Genomic DNA, 16076 nt, shown 5'->3' with positions numbered 1-16076 from the left:
TAGGGGTGGGTTTGGCTTTTCTCCAAACTCAGACCACGCTACCAATTCCAAATTGGCTGTTGAAGCTTGCCCCAAAATACAGATCTTGCAGTCATACACCTATACATACAAATACTCACATCATGTCCTTAAAAAAAAATCTTTGCCTAACTGCAAAAGTTCAGAGATACCTCGATGGCTCCATTTCAAAATGGGCCCAGAATCAAATTACATTTGCGTCAGGGAGAGTTGTAAGAAGCCAGATGGGAAGGTGGAAGGAAATCTCACTTTTAGCATTAGATCTAAATCCAGTCCAGACACTCCGATCCTATTCCTACTAACTACTTTGCATTAATCTGCCTTCCCTTCCACACTTGGTTTAACTATGGTGTAGTGTATTACGTCGGCATCAGTGCCATCCATCAACTAAAAACACACTGATACTGAATTTGCTAAATCACATCTGAGTTTACGTACAAAGGCAAATCTGGTTAGCGGTAACCATGGTTTTTGCGAATATAAACCTAGTGTTATGGTTAAGTTAATGCATTCTATTTGATTCTATGTGATGATGTATTGGATTTTAACCTCCACTTGTAAGCCGGCGCCCGACTTTGGTCAAGAATTGGGCAGGGAACAAATGAAATAAAAAACAATAAATAAACCCTGGAAATGAAAGAAGAGCAGTGGTGGTGAAGAGCAGGTGGGCTCTAACCTGGTGAACCAGGTTTGATTCCCTTCTCCTCCACATGAGCAGCGGTCTCTAATCTGGTGAACCAGGTTTGTTTCCCCACACCTACACATGAAACCTGCTGTTTCTTTGGTTAGTCACAGTTCTCTCAGAACTCCCTCAACCTCCCCCCCCCCCCCACCTCACGAGGTGTCCGTTGAGGGGAGAGGAAGACGTTTGTAAGCCACTCTGAGACTCCTTAAAACACAGATGTCAAACTCGCGGCCCTCCAGATGTTATGGACTACAGTTCCCATCATCCTCTGCCAGCATGATGCTGGCAGGGGGTGATGGGAACTGTAGTCCATAACATCTGGAGGGCTGCGAGTTTGACACCTATGCCTTAAAAGCCGGGTACAAATCCTAACTCTTCTTTTTCTTCTTAAGAGAGGAAGGAAAACAGCCCTTAACATGATTTGGATGTCTTTAACCTTGGTTAGGACATCACAAATATTCCATGTGTACTGGGGCTTCAAAAGTTTAAAGGGGCAATTTGTTCAGATTCCAATTATCCACCAGTCTACTCTTTACAACCGCTTTTATAAAATTACTGTTTATTTTTTGGTACTGACAAAGATAAGTATCTCATTATGGATTTTGTTACTATCGGCAGCTCAGAGAAAAGATGTTTCAGAAATGGAAAAACAGACCTTGACGGCCTATCAAACATACCCATGTGTGACTGAAAGGTTATAGGAGGTTTGAATGGAACTTGTTGAAACAACCTGCCAGTAAGTTTTCTTCCCCTTGAAATCTGCCATGAGGGCAAAGAGCTGAATCTGAAGGGAATGCAATGAAATTCACCAAATCCAAACAAAGAAAACGGGTGCTACTTCTTCACGCTACAGTACTTATTATCAAGTCAAATGGATGCAACACACACCACCATACTCCCATATTGGTACCAAAGGTGATTTGACTAACAAATGCATGCACGCTACAAAGACGTTCCTTTGTTGAACCAGCTAAGCAAACAACATAGAAATCCAAAGTGTTTCTCAAAATTTTGTCCAGATCCTGAATTCAGTGACGTAGTGCCCAGGGGGCGGGGGGAGGTGTCTTGCCCCGGGCATGGTGGGGGCATTTTGGGGCGTTCTGGTGGCATTCTGGGGCAGGTGAGGGGTGGCAGAGACACAGGGCACATATGTGCCCCGGGCGCAGTTCCCCCTCGCTATGGCTCTGCGTGAACTCTAATCCAGAAATGCATAAAGGCCTCCAGAGGCTAATCTGAAGACCCTGAGGGCACAGTCCCCAACCTAGCCCACTACCCACAACTCAGGTAAACACCAGAGCAGGGGTTGGTCATCTTTGCCTGCCCAAATGCTAAAAAACACGCAACATCCATGGAGGAAGATACTGGCATCCTGGTTAACAAAATGGTGTAGGGAAAACCAGGCTTGTACTTGAAGACACACTTGTGCCAGGCCCAGCCATCATCTTGTAGATCCCTCTTGGACTTGCCTGGTGGCTGTGAGATTTGGGAGGTGACAACAGGGGTAGACCATAGTTCTTGCCCTCTTTCATACCACTGGCCCTAGCTGTGCCTTGGTTGCCTGGGCAAAATTCTGGCCCAGGTTGCCAAGCACAATTGACTGGCATGCTGTTGTTGGCAAATATGCTGGGGGGGGGGGTACCCCCACTGTCTCGGGAATAGGAGTATCTGCCATGTGAGACTGCAAATAAACACAGGAGGAAGAGCACTAGTGGAGTGTTTGTAAAGGGATTACCTAAGGTCCCTTCCAACCATGCCGAATGATGCACTTTCAATCCACTTTGCAGCTGCTTGGAATAGCAAAATCCACTTGCAAACAATTGTGAAAGTGGATTGAAAGTGCATTATTCGGCACGTGCGGAAGGAGCCTACAATTGAACGGTCTCAGATTCCAATTCAATCCAACGCGTTCAAGCACTGCGCAGATCCTTTGCTCCCAAGGCTCAAGAACTTTTGAGAATTTTACTCTCTGTGCTACCTCAGGGATAGGTAGAATGGAAAATCAGCCTTCAGGGCAGAGGTCTCCAATTGAGTGCTCACGAGCTACAGGTAGCTCACTGCTGCTGTAGAATACCCCAAGAAAGGCTGCACAGCAACCTGCTCTAGGCTTCTTATATTTGATAAAATAAAAAATAAGTGGGGAGCCAAGCCCAGCTGTCTAGATTAGAGTCCACCTCCTCTCAACCACTATATCACGCTGGCTTTAGGGGATACTAGGTTTAGGATGAAAAATATGTAGACATTTGAGGAGGTGATCAAAAGTGCAATATTAATAGATAAAAAACTTAACTAGAAAGAATGCTGCTGCTCCAGACCAGTCAACTATGGTTCCAAATCGGTAGCTTCCAACAGACTCTATGACTTTGCCAGCGTGGTGTAGTGGTTAAGAGCAGGTGGATTCTAATCTGGAAAGCCGGGTTGGATTCCCTACTCCTCCACCTGAGTGGCAGAGGCATATCTGGTGAACCAGATTTGCTTCTGCACTCCTACATTCCTGCTGGGTGACCTTGGGCTAGTCACAGTTCTCTCTCAACCCCACCTACCTCATAAGGTCCCTGTTGTGGGGAGAGGAAGGGAAACGAGCTTGTAAGCCACCTTGAGCCTCCTTACAGAAGAGAAAGGCGGGTATAAATCCAAACTCTTCTTCTTCTATACCACCACACTTAACACATTGACAAAAGAGTGTGAGAGAGAGAGAACCAGCAAACCCTCCAGTGCTACTCATCCTCCTTACTCTAAGTTCAGAAGCAAATGTCAATGCCAGCCCATGGAGACCATGATACTGCTGTAGATCAAAATGAAACCTAATCATTGCACATCTTTGCAGATTCATCAATATAAGAACTTTTAAGAACAGGAAAAAGGCCAGCCAATCTCATATATCAGATACATTTCGCATCAACTTTCCTGCAAGCTTTATCATTTTCACTGGCAACAGTTGCTGACTTCACTTTCTCTGAAATTGCCGGAGTCCTTTTCCTTCTGGGTTTGCCCAGTTCCTGCGCTCCTTGTGGCCACTGCGGAGAATGAGGGAGCAAGGAGCCACAAAGGTGACCCAAAGAGTGGAAGGCTTGCTTGTCCCCTCTGGCCATCAATGGGCGGCGGGGGTAGAGTTGCCAGAACCAGGTTGGGAAACTCCTGGAAATCTGGGGATGGAGGAAAACAGTGACCTCAGTGGAGTCCACCCTCCAAAGCATCCATTTTCTCCAGAGGAACTGATCATTATTGCGTTTGATTGTGTTTTTACTGTCATGAATGTTGCATGTTTTACTGTAACCCGCCCTGGGTCAGTAGTAAAGGGCAGGTAATAAATGTAAATAGAATAGAAAAACAGAATAGAATTGATCTCTGTAAACTAGATAGGCTTCAATTCTAGAGGATGACCAGCTTTCTCCTTGGTATCCCTAGGTAGAGGATGCCCAGGTTTCACTTTGGTATCCCTAGGTAGGACCCCAGGGCAACCCTGCTGCCAACTGAAGAACACAACTATATTCTATTGCAACCCCCTGAATGGATGGTCCAGTGGTATCCGTGCAGAATCTCAGACTGACGTGTCCCAAAGGCCTGTGGTTTCATGAAAAACCTACACAGGGTTGCAGAAAATAAATGGCCCTAGGATATGTCCTAACTAATCTGTAAGAAATAATACCTCCCTAGTGATGCTATAGAGTTCTACGGCCAGTGCAGGACATTCTATGAGGAACAAACAGAAGATGTACGAGTGGACTGTACTTCCCATGTTCATATTAGTCCTATTACCCCTGAAGTATTCATGAGCCATCCCTGCATGGACAGATCACTCATCGGATTACTGATTACTGATCAAGAGAGCAGGAATCTGTTTCGGAATGTTAGATTTTGTAGGAAAATCATAAGAGTAGCTCTGCTGAAGAAGGCCAAAAAACGCTATTCCCCAGTACCGCATTTCCTATTACAGGTTCAAGATGGATTACACAGGGTAATTCAATATAGTCAACAGGGGGATACATCCCATAAGCAATGCAATAGGATTAGGGTTGGAAAAAAACTGAAACCAAGCATGTCTCTGGAAAACCTCCAAGTAAGATGTCAAAGGCCCCTTCTGCACATGCAGAATAATGCACTTTCAATCCACTTTTAATGCACTTTGCAGCTGGATCTTACTGTGTGTAATAGTTGTCTAGAACAACCCCACTCCCCCAAAGCCTTCTAAGTGAATTCCAGAATAATTACCCATTTTGCAAAGGAGTAATAACACATTTTGTGAAGAACAGCAGGAAGGTCAAGTCACTCACAAGTCCCATCCCCAGTGAAAGAAGAACCCCCTCTCTAAAGCCTTGGTTGAACTTCCACTAACGAATGAATTGTCGAAGGCTTTCATGGCCAGAATCAATTGTGGGTTTTCTGAGCTGGGCTGCGGAGGGCTGGTAGGTCTTGCTCCTAAAGTTTTGCTCACATCTATGACGGGCATCTTCAGAGGCACATCTTACCATGACAGGTGAAACGTTAGAAGCAAAAACTACCACACCACAGCCACACAGCCTGGATAACCCACAATGATCCTCTGAAGATGCCAGCCACAGTTGCAGGCAAAACGTCAGGAGAAAATGCTACTGGAACACGGCCATACAACCCGGAAACCCAACAACACTCCAAACCCACAACAGTCCATTCAAGTAATGACTTCCTGCCCCACCTTGACATCATCGCTCGTCCCATCATTCCGTTCAGGATCTATCCTCTGAGGCACTTGTTTTACCATGAAAAATGGAGCGGAAACATTCCCTATCATCATCCTCCTCACTTGTCTGTCTGCACTGTCCAACATTTGCTATCTAATGGCGTCCCCACTGCTCCTTCACACTGGCCCCTTCCGCACACGCAAAATAATGCGTTTTCAAACCACTTTCACAACTGTTTGCAAGTGGATTTTGCTATTCCGCACAGCTTCAAAGAGCACTGAAAGCAGTTTGAAAGTGCATTATTCTGCATGTGCGGAAGGAGCCACTGTTTCCTGTTTAGGCTGTTAACTGGGTTGCTTTAAAGTTGGCTTCTCTAAACAAGAATAAGGGAGAGGGGAAGACTATCAGATGACTTAACTCTGGGCACGTGCTGCAAAGACAACTGAGGGTCTCAAGACACAACCACAAGGTTGTGGACCGGCAGCTCCCACCTTGAGGAACAGCCTACCCGAGAACGTCAGGAAGCCCACCCCACTCCATCATTTCTTAGATTGTGCAAAACAGAACTACTGAAGAGACCATCTTTACAAAAGGGTGGAAGCTATAATACAATTGGAACAATTCAGGAGATCCCTTTTGTAAAGGGCTTCGATTGGAATAGGATTTGAGTCTATTTGCAATGTTTATTGTACAAAATTACCTTGCTTTTACTGCATTGTCTTCATTCATTGTAACCCACATTTTGAATTATAGTATTGTCATGCCTTAGATTGCTGCTTTTACTTGTGTTTCTTTTTCAGTTGTTGATCGAGTCCTATTGCATCCTTGATAGCCTATCCATTTTTTTGTGAGAAAGATAAGTCATAAATGGAGTAAATTTAAAAAATCACAGTGTTGGATCATAATATACCAGCTCACCACCAAGGATTCCACAATCTGACCGATAAATGATAAACTGGAAAACTGGGATCGGGAGGACGATTCCGGAGCAACCCAAACATTAACCACTGCCTCCCTTCAATCAATCATGTTGAGCTCCCTACATGTGAGCTCCCAAAGGCACCTGGTGGGCCACTGCAAGTAGCAGAGAGCTGGACTAGATGGACTTTGGTCTGATCCAGATGGCTTGTTCTTATGTTCTTATGTTCTTAATCAGTCTTAAAACTTAACCTGTACCATGTCAACTTCCTTCCATTGCTCCTTATTATCTATGCATTGCTTTGCAGGAACATTTATATAGATCTGTGGTGCTCAACCTTTTTTCACTGGTGAATCCCTTGGCAACCCATTTCCCTAAAATTGTATCCCTATATTAGCAAACCCATTACATAATTTTTGTTCACATACCCCCAAACATCCTGGTGCGTACCCCAGGTTGGGAATCACTGGTATGGATCATCTATTCAGTATAAAAAGTCATCCTAGGAGACCATCTCAGATCAGAGAGTCACCGTTCCTCCACATGTTTCAATATTTTTAAAGGCAAATCAAAATTGACATAAACTCTTCACCAAGCCACAACTGCAATCAAACTGTATTTCCACTGCAGCGTCAGTGGGCAATTTCAGATATGAAGCCGGAGGATTTCCATCCGTATGTACTTTTCAAGAATTATATTTGCAACATTTATATCTTGAAGAAGCAAAAAAAGGAAAAGAGCTGCAAGAATCAGGACTCCAACAAGCTTCCGCAGGCAACATAGGGATGAATGTTGGATGGACTGTATGCTCTTCATCTCATAAAGATAAAGAATTAAGCCCAAATTTCTATCTACTTATTTTACTGCCTACAGTAAGATAATCTGTGCTAAAAAGACATCGCACCGACCAGTAACAACGTCAGAGCAAATCTTTTGAGACTGATTTATGGCAGAAAACTAAATCAATATTAATACAGGTTGTACGACTATAAGAAAAACAAATGAAAAACTGCCCCAAAATTATTCTCCCATGGCCTACTCCAGTTTGCTGTATACTCTCCTGTCCCAGTCTGAGATTTGTGCCAAATTCTCCACCACTCCTTCCCAAGTACCTGAAACTGACAAAAACCAACTTTCTTGAAGAGGCAGAACACAGTTTGTTTTATGCAGATGATATGCAAAGCACATTCAAATATGCAAATTATGCAAATCTCACAGAGGTTTCTTATATTTGGAATCTGGGCTGGCTGTTTTGAGCAGCTAAAATAAGGAGACTGTGTAAATCGTGGGGAGTTTTGTCGTGAGGTAGACAAGCCATTCGTGTCGTTAACAGGCAAATTAAACAACCACAAGCAAATTCATACTGAATCCTGCAAGTCTTAAAGCAATTCTTCAATTCTGAATGCTATTTTAGCTGCTCTTCAATGCAATCCTATGTAGAGTTATACCCTTTTAAGCCAATGGACTTTGACGGTAAGAAAAGAGTACAACTGTTTAGGATTTCACTGCCAAAACAGCTAAATAAACAGTGTATGAAAATAGCAGGGGCTTTCTATTGAAGGAAAGTATGAAAAGCTGGTCATCTGAAAATTATGACCAGCATGGGTTTTATAGGAGGGGCCCCAGTAGGCATACCCTTTAATTTTGTAATATTGAAAGAGAGTCAAGTCGTCTTCAAGGAAGTCCAATGTCCGCACCAAGCCAAAATACAACAGTTCTAAGAGTCTGCACTCAGGATTAATTGCACAACAAATTCAACATATCAAAATCTGCACATCCGGCCCAAGTGTGCTCTGTCTGCATCTTTATTCCCATAGTTGCTATTTGAGAACTTACAAAATTGGGGATTTTTTTCTAATTTTATTTTTAATTTGCATTATGTGGCAAGAGGAAAATTACAGACAAATAACAGACAACGACGGCCGGTTTTCATAAGGGCGAAGTATGAGCTTACATAGTGGACAGAAACCCCATCTCTTTTTTTTTTGTCTGAATGCTTCCAAACATACCATTACAACTAGGAGGATTACGCACAAAATTAACTGGAATAAGGAAACTAAATTTAAAGCAAATTCACTATTACATAGTCCCTTTATGCTGTCTTTTAGGCATGCTCTATCGTCATCTCCTTCACCTGCTGAGTGTATTGGCAAGTTTGAAGTTCTGACCAGGAAATTAGTTGATGCTCTAGCAGTGCCGATTCCAGCAGGTTCTTTGCGAGGAACTCCTACTGTCACATATTTTTCTGAAGAGGGTAGGCTTATAAAAAAGCAAATGCGAATAATATTCTGCAGGACTAAACAACAACTAGGAGGACTAGAACCTTGATTGAAACAAAAACGGGATTCAAACTTATACCAATCATTGTATTCCTTTAAAACAGTTTAACCTCAGGTCTACTTACATCTCAGGGGTTATATGAGTCTGCCACCATGTCTGAATGTATTCCCTGCCTTAACAACTGACATGTAACGGTGTTAAAAATTTAATTCATAGTGGGTTGGGCAATGAGGTGAACAAATGGTACTGTGGTCAAATGACTGTTCCATCACACAGAAATAAAACTGGCATACGTTGACATGGGACAGGAATCACGGCCAAGGACAAGACATTTTTCAAAAGTGAAATATGTGATAAATGGCTTTGACAGAGGTACACAAAACTGTAGTCCTGCCAATGCTAAACTCTTTGAAGACCCATTAATTTCCAGGGGAAAGCTGCGGATGAGCTGAGTTTGCTCCCACTGCAAAAACACAGAAAACTAAAGCATGCCTAAATTGGAAGGGGTTGTGCCCAAAAGAGATGCCTTCACCAGATTCGTTTTCCGGCGATGCAAAGTGTGCAGTTCCGCAGGGGCTCTTTCAGCCGAAAGAAAGATTCGGTAGAACTCTGAGGCTTGTCCGATTCTTTCCCACAGCAGACCAAAAGCGATCAGTTCCTCTCCCAACGCGACAGCGATGAAATGAATCAAAGTACTTTGAGTTAAAAAACAGCACGGTCTGCAGAGCCACGCAGTTAAGTGCTGCCGCCCAAGGCAGCTCTGAACATTGGTTTCTCAAACCACAGCCTCCGTTATATCAAGGGGGGAGAAGTGTCCAGAATGGAAAGGGGGTTTCCTAAGCAATTTTGGCAATACTAAGTTTTAAGCCCTGAATAGAAACCACATGCATCCAGCTGCCTGGTCCTGAATCAGACCAGTGGGTCATCAAAGTCAGTATTGCCCACACTGACTGGCAGCAGCTATACCAGTGGTGGCGAACCTATGGCACGCGTGCCAGAGGTGGCACTCAGAGCCCTCTCTGTGGGCATGCACACACAGAGTTTGTCATGTAGGGGGAGCGGAAAATCACCCCCCCCCCTCCCCACGCACACACATATCTAGGCTGGCCTTGCTTCTGAGCAAATCCTCCTAGGGTCGTGATTCACCCATTCAAAGCGTTGCACGGTTGCTTCACCAAGCTTACTCCTGAGTAATGCACGCCTTGGAGCAAACTGTTTTTTTCTAAACGGAAACCTCAGGATTCAGGTTAAATTGCCACGTTGGCACTTTGCGATAAATAAGTGGGTTTTGGGTTGCAATTTGGGCACTCGGTCTCGAAAAGGTTCGCCATCACTGAGCTATACAGTGTCTGTCATATCACCTATTCCCTGGTCTTTTCAACTTGGGATTAGAACCTGGAACCTTCTGCATGCAAAGCAGATGCTCTACCTCAGAGCCACACCCCCTCCTCAACACACACACACACGGTGCTGTCTTATCCTGAATCAGACCTTGCTCCATGAAGATCAGTACTGGTCTACTCAGACTGGCAGTGGTCCTCCAAAGCCACAGGCCCAAATCTTTTGTTATCGCCAACTATTTGATATTTTTGTTTAACTGTAGATGATGGGGATTGAACCTGGAACCTTCCGCATCCCACACAGGTCTACCAATCTACCATCTACCAATGAGCCACAGCCTTTTACCTGCTATTGACAAGGGGAAAGACACCAAATCCCCCTGCATAAAATCCAACTCTTTAGGTACACTTTAGGTACACCTAAAGGTACACCTGAAATAGTGCAGCCTCTTTCAAGCCAACTATGCCGGGCTCTTATGGAGAAAATCCACAAGTCAGAATTCTTTACTTCCAGAAACAGGTTCCTTCTGGGGCCAGCCAAAGCTACATATTCTGCCCACATACACATTTTCGTGCTTTTCTGCCTTCAAAAACCAGAGGACCAGTGGTAGCTCAGTCATTCAGATGTACACATTGATCATGGAGGCTTTCAATTCTCAGACAGACCACTTAGGACCATTTAGGAAGGATTCCTAAATGCTACTCGGTCCTGAGCGCTTGGAAGGAATCAAAATTTAACTCTGCTTGTTTGATTTTCACAGAGCCTGAACCCTAGAGTCACGGCCCAATCAACGAATGTTAGAGATGACTTCGAAAAACCATTACTTACGGGGCTCTGAAGTTACCAAAAAGCAACCATGCTAATGTTATCAATATTTGGCCACTGCAGCTTTGAGAGTCTTTTCTGTCTCCAGGTCCGAGCACAACAGGAGGTGATGTGGATTTTGCAATCTTAGTTGCTTTTGTAAAAATGTTGGGGTGGGGAACCTTTGTTATCCCTCTTTGGTTGGAAGACTCTGACAGATGATCATGAACTCCGCTATTCACAGCTGCAACACTAAGGGTCAGATTCCAACACTGTTGACGTTACCTTTGCATTGTTATTTTGTTTAAAACTTTTCTGTCTTTAACGTAGCCCTGGCCCAAACGGACAAACTGAGCTCTTTAAAGAAGAACAGGTTTGCCTAAAGCACTTTCCCAAAGACATAAAATACAGCTACTGTGAGTACATTTAAGTCCAATTGGGGAGGGTTAATATGTAGATAAATTTAGTTTGCTGGAAGAATTGTGGTTAGCCATCCCCAAATTTTTTCCATGCTGTGTACCTGGTTATTTGGAAAACCGATGCATGGAATGTGAAATTCTATACGGCTCTGGATACAAGAATCATCAGGTTGGAAATGCTTTATTAAGAGTTCTCTGTGTTGTCACTGAACTAGTAACTGCAAAGAAATGACGGTGAGATAGATCAAACCAAATTATGTGTAATCGGCTTTAACTATGATCGCTGGCAGAAAACGGGAACAAAAACTTCATATGCAGAAGTTAACTAAGTCATTGTTATTCTAGCAATGTTCTTCTGGTGGGTTTTTTTTATTTCCCTGCTGAAACATGGAAAAACATAGACAGCTTCAAATCATTCTAAGGTGACCTGAAAACATCCATCTGATCGTAAACAGTCTCAAGGTCCAGGTCTGATGGTCTATGGGGCATTTTATCCTTTTGTTGAGAAGTTCCATTTTTCAACTGCTTTCCCAGAGTCTCACACTCCTAACATTACAACCAGGTCTTCTTCCACAGACTTGGAGAGATTGCAACTTAGGGTCCTTTACTTCATTCTCCCCACCCCAAAGTTATGCACTGGTATATAAACGCTATCTGTTGGAGAAACATGCTTTTCCCTGTTTTGAAAATAAACAGACACACTTCCTATGAGCACTAACTTGGTATTCTGGGGTGCGGGTGTTTTTAATATTACGCTTTGTTTTTCTGTTTCCTTCCATCGCAATACAAAACTTCTCGCAACTGATCTAAAAGCAATTACCTAAAGGCAGAAACTGAAAGGCGTGGATGGAGATTTTTGCTTTGATGCCATTCAAAAATATCACTCTGTTTTCTGCTAATCCTGGGTACATCTATTCAGAAACCCATGCTACAGACGATTATTTAAGTTGGCCAGATTGAATGCCGTTCCGTTAGGGGAGCTATTGGGTCGTTTAAATAAGGTGCCGTATTCTGAGCATCTATGTCAATGTGGTTCTGGTCAAACAGACACCCTTCAATATTCTCGGTTCAGCTGTGACCTGCTCAATGGGCAAGAGATAGATGGGTAAAACCTTTTATCTGGGACCCTAGGTGTGAATCGGATAATTTGAGGTTTCGTTTAGCAGGGGTGGATTTTAATATTACAATGGCAGTTGCCAAGCTTTCCCCCCTGATAAAGGTTACAAATTATTAATTCCTGACTGTTTATGCAGATATATATATACGAATTTCTTTTATTTTACTGCAACACTCTTCAGAGACAAATTGGCAGTATGAGCAATATCATGAAAGTAAAGCGAAAGAAACCAAAAAAAAGGGTTTTCCAAAATAGAAATTTCTAAGAGCTAACACATCATGGGAAATCAGAAGATGCTATTTAAAAACAAAATTGTAAAAGAATGTGTTTTATTTAGACTAGAGAAATATCCTGAGTTTCCTTGTGTCATTTTTTAAAAAAAATCAAATTCATATAAATTCATCTGAATGCTTTTTTCTATTAGAAGTGCTCCAAGACACCTGCGTGCAATTCACATTTTAAGCAAAAGACAACATTCAAAGACGAGAGATTGGGGCGGGGGGGGGGGGATGAGTCTCTCATGCCTCACTTGAGGAAAACTTGTGCTTGCTTAAGGAAAAGTATAGGCCACGTCAATGCACTGATGGATTTTATAGGTCTGTTCTAATGCAAATGCCCCTGGTCACCTTTGGCTCCCACAGTATGTAAACAAGCTAGTGTGTCAGCTTTCTTTCCTGAAGACCCGGTAGTTTTTGAGCTCAACATAGCTGTAAGGGAAAGCAACATTCCTGATGCTGCAACTTGCAACTTTCATGAATGGGCTGCCTTATGGCATCTAGACATAGGTAGATCTGCACTCGCATTGCATCGCATCTCTAGTGAGGACAACTCTGGATGGCCTGGAGCGAACTCGAGCATGTTGGAAAGTTAAGAAGCATCTTCAAAGTCCCAGACCTTTCCCCCCACAATCTCAGCCGATGGACACATCAAAAAACAAATGCTTCAAAAACGTTATCGGCACAGACTTTACAAAATCCTGGCTTTGCAAACTCTTTTGCAGAGCAACGCCTTTGGATGGAAACAATCTGGGGGCAGCAACCATCTTTAGGAAAAACAACTGTCGGAAATATTTCATACTACCTACTGACAGCGTTTGAACGGTAAATGAAAAGAACATCCAGCTCACTGAACAGTGAGTATTTATTGTCTAAAACCTTCCTAGGGGGGGATGAATACAAAAATGCACCTAAGAAAGGAATATCTATCTGTAATTACGGAGCGGAGGACGTGTGCCAGCAGCAAACAGATTATGCATTACAATGTACTGTCTCTGAAACAATATTATGGACACACTAACTTTAAAGGAATGGGGCAAACTGTAGTTGATACAAAACTACGATTGCATTGGGGCATTTCATGTCTGCACGCTGCATTGAAGAGGACAGAAAAATGACAGCGGATTCGCTGCAAAAGTGACTGAAGAAAGCAAAAGCAGAACTGCCTTTCTCTGAAGCTGTTCGCAGGTGTCCTCGCAACAAATCAAACCACATCTCATGCTGTCCCACTTGGAAATGGAGATGACCCATCGAATGGAATTAGAGCCCAAATGGAGACCTGGGCATCCTTCAGTCAGTTTGAAGCTCACACAAAACCTAGGATGTTTAGAAATGCAAACCCATTTTTTTAAACAGAAGTGGAATTTTAAGAATAGATTTTTTTTGGGGGGGGGGGGTTAAGGACCATGGAAAAAATTAGGAACCTCAGGGTTTGTGAGTCTCAAAAGCTCAGAGAGAGTCTCTCATCTTGGGGGTGGGAAGGGCTGCAATTGTCAAAGAGGCAGACAAGTCAATGCTATCATTATCAAGCAGATCAGCCAAGTGTTTAATGGCAGAATATGGAGACGTTCACTCTCCGCTATCAGAAATTACATCATAACTAAAACAGCCCTGAGCACAGAGGGACATACAACCGAGTCACACTAGCCTACTTGTAACACTTCTAATCCCCTATATCAATTGCGTCACTCCCTTATCCCCCCACCCCACCCCTGCCAATAACACTGCCTTCAAGGAGGCAAATAATGCTTTTTTGACATTCAAGAAATCATCCAAGTAGAATTCTTCTTTTTTCAAAAAAAAAATCCTTTAAAGTAGTCTGGGGCAAACTGCCCCAGTTTGCAGGAACGCACAGGATTTCAAAAAGAACAGCCAGTTTGTTAGGGAGTAATATCTGTCATCTATTCACAAACGTGCAACAAGATCTGAGACATTTCTCATTACTCCAGTGATCTTCACTCTTGACTACTGTTAAGAGCGGGAGGTGAAAGAAGGCATACCGTTAGAAATCAACCCTCCAACGTTTCGGATTAAGCGCTACACCGCTCAGTCCTGCCTCCGAGTTGCATATTTATATATACATACACCATACATACAACCACAACACTCCACAGGGACGCAGACACACAAACCTTTGAGAGTAAGCAGAGTTCCTCGCGAGCCATTCAGAGATGAGACAGATTTAAAGCCTTGCTAACAGCAGCAACTACAAACAGCCCCCATGCCACAAAATTAGAAATTTGCCAGGCTTTTCACCCATACACACACACACAACAGTCTCACAGCCGGTACACACTGGCACTATATAACAAAAACGTCACTTCACATAAACGTAAAGAAGGGGGGGGAGCTACATAGACAACCTAAAAACCCCGCCAGCTGTCTAAAAATATACATATATATATCAGCCATTCAAAATCCACTAAAGAAACCACACAGCGAATCCCAGATCTGTCCCAAAGCTCCACTGCCCGTTATTTGCACAAGCTATTGATGTAATTTTTGCAGGTCACTTACTTTTCAGTTACGTTTGAACCCTGAGTAATCACGAAGATCGTCCGCAGCTGGGTTTGGGGAGGGGGGAGGCCTTCGAGAGGGTGTTTTGGTGGGGGTCTGCAAATAAGTTTCTTTCATAGGGCAAGGGAGGCAACAACAACAAAATCCAGCTTATGCAAATCTGCCCTCTGGTCGGTAGTGAATATTCAGTCAGACGGTGATATTGTAAATGCTTCTATCCAACACCCAGAACGGGACAGATTTATGAAGCAACTGAAGCAACGTCACCAGAGCACTCCGCTTCTCTTTCTGTCTCTTTTTAAAGCATCTTGAAGTTAATTAAAGCTGTAAAGGTCCGTCATCAGGACCACGGTGGCTTCCCTCCACGCTTTCATTCAGGTTTACTATTTCAACCTCAAACCAGCCAGGAGAAGGGGTGGGCTGGGGGGGGGGGGTGTCTCCCCCTCTTCTCTTTTTGTATACTTAGAGACAGCCTTCCTCCAAAGTCAGGGAACAATGAACAAAGATCGGAGCAATTGGAAGACGGGAAGACAGATGGTGGGGAGAGAGACTTTCCAGCAGAAAATAAATAAATCAAATCCTGTGGAAAGGAGTAAAAATACAGTTGCTAATATTAAACTTGGGGGGGATTACCACGCCTGTCCAAAAATGAATTTGTCCGGAGCTAGAAGAATGGGATGGGGGGCGGGGGGCGGGAGAGAAAGCTAAATGCAGCCAGCCGTCCTCATTTTCAGCCTTGAATGAGCCCAAACAAGGCTGCTAAACTTAATTATGACACTTAAGAGAAGCTCTCTCCCCACCAAACACACCAGAAGCCGGCACTGCTCTCGGAATCCACCAATGCAGATCCACTCTGCAAAGACGGCCCCTGTTGGAATGATTTTAAACTGCACAGCACAGACAGATGGGGCCAGAGGACCCCAGAGAGAGCTTTCAAAGTAGATCCCCGCGTTAGGCTGCCACGCCGTGCCCCTGATGCCGCCCCCACAGTCCCCCAAACCGACTCCCTTCTGATGGGAATCTGATGGGTTGCCTTATTGGGT

At 43.6% G+C, this 16076-nt stretch overlaps 1 protein-coding gene across 2 annotated transcripts in view; it reads right to left on the bottom strand.

Moving 5' to 3' along the window:
* Nucleotides 1-15751, bottom strand: part of ZNF536 (zinc finger protein 536) — a 365500-nt gene extending 349749 nt beyond the window's left edge. For both annotated transcript variants that reach the window (XM_048515612.1, XM_048515613.1), the window contains exon 1: nucleotides 15034-15751. The gene's annotated coding sequence lies outside the window, so the exon portion shown is untranslated. The remainder of the gene's footprint in view (nucleotides 1-15033) is intronic.
* Nucleotides 15752-16076: the final 325 nt, after the last annotated feature.

This window comes from Sphaerodactylus townsendi, linkage group LG14, assembly GCF_021028975.2.
Source record: "Sphaerodactylus townsendi isolate TG3544 linkage group LG14, MPM_Stown_v2.3, whole genome shotgun sequence".
NCBI lineage: Eukaryota > Metazoa > Chordata > Lepidosauria > Squamata > Sphaerodactylidae > Sphaerodactylus > Sphaerodactylus townsendi.
Note: the sequence above shows the minus strand (reverse complement) of the source record. Positions and strands in the feature narration are given on the sequence as shown.